The sequence below is a fragment of the Mirounga angustirostris genome, unplaced genomic scaffold (assembly GCF_029215605.1).
Source record: "Mirounga angustirostris isolate CCGP_5_RB_7025 unplaced genomic scaffold, mMirAng1.0.hap1 SCAF_14, whole genome shotgun sequence".
In the NCBI taxonomy this organism is placed as follows: Eukaryota; Metazoa; Chordata; class Mammalia; order Carnivora; family Phocidae; genus Mirounga; species Mirounga angustirostris.
Window position 1 is genome coordinate 5,173,737 of NW_026991722.1, and position 1,059 is coordinate 5,174,795.

At 41.5% G+C, this 1,059-nt stretch overlaps 1 non-coding gene across 1 annotated transcript; it reads left to right on the plus strand.

Annotated features, from left to right (window-relative positions):
- Positions 1-620: 620 nt before the first annotated feature.
- TRNAA-UGC (transfer RNA alanine (anticodon UGC)) lies at positions 621-692 on the plus strand. Its single transcript has one exon. It is a non-coding gene; the product is annotated as a tRNA-Ala (tRNA).
- Positions 693-1,059: the final 367 nt, after the last annotated feature.

Below are 1,059 nucleotides of genomic sequence, written 5' to 3' on the forward strand. Positions count from 1 at the left end.
TCTCGCACTGGTTTCCCCCCTACCTTTACTTTCCCCAGTTTGCACCTCTAAAAACCTAAACCCTTCTTCCTTTGTCTTGTCACTTCCGTACTGATTGATGCAGTGTTCTAACCACGCCTTCGAGTTACTCATCACTGGGTTTCTCCCTGTTGTATGTGGGGGTGGGGGTGGGAGAGATTTAATAAACTCTCTTTTTCTCTTGTTAATCCTTTTGTTGATCTATTTTTCAAGGCCCAGGCACAGAACCCAGGGGAATAGAGGAGTTTTTTTCCCTTCCCCTAGAAGGCATAGGGACATTGTGGAATATAATTAAAGTATTTTCTTGGGTGGATGAGTAGGAGACCACAGAAATAAGATGAATTTTGAAGGAAGGTGGTGCTTCATCGTATCTATAAATAAGGCTTGGGAAGCTAGCACGATGCTGAGCTATAAGGCCGCAGGACGATTCTATATTAATGGTGCAAAACGTCCCTGGAAGAATGCTTAAGAACGTCCTGTGACTGGAATTTGAAACTGTAGGAATCCAGTGTTATTTCGTTCCCCAGATAGAGTCATCTGCCCATCTTTTTAAAAGGAATAACTGTGCCAACTCATCTCCATGTCAGGCCACTTTCAGACCTGGGGATGTAGCTCAGTGGTAGAGCATATGCTTTGCATGTATAAGACCCCAGGTTCGATCCCTGGCATCTCCATTACTTTTTCCCGCCAACTGTACTAACCTGTTTTTTAGGCTCATTTGTCAAGTATCATAGCATCCTACAGTGGAAGGTACGTCATCAGCCCTGCACATCAGTCTAAATTACAAGTGACATCTTACTCTACTAAATGAACTATACGAAAAGCTCATGCTGTGATTATATTTTCTTTCAGTATTAATAGCATCTTTTTATTAATCCAAAATAAAAACCTAGCCTTTCCAACAAATCTTTACTTCTCTACTTGATTCATTTACATTACTGCTAACATCCTATTTCTTTTAATAAAACCATACAACTGGTCAGGTGGAAACTTACCCGCCCTGCCATGGGCATGGCCCACTTGAAGAATGAAAACACAACA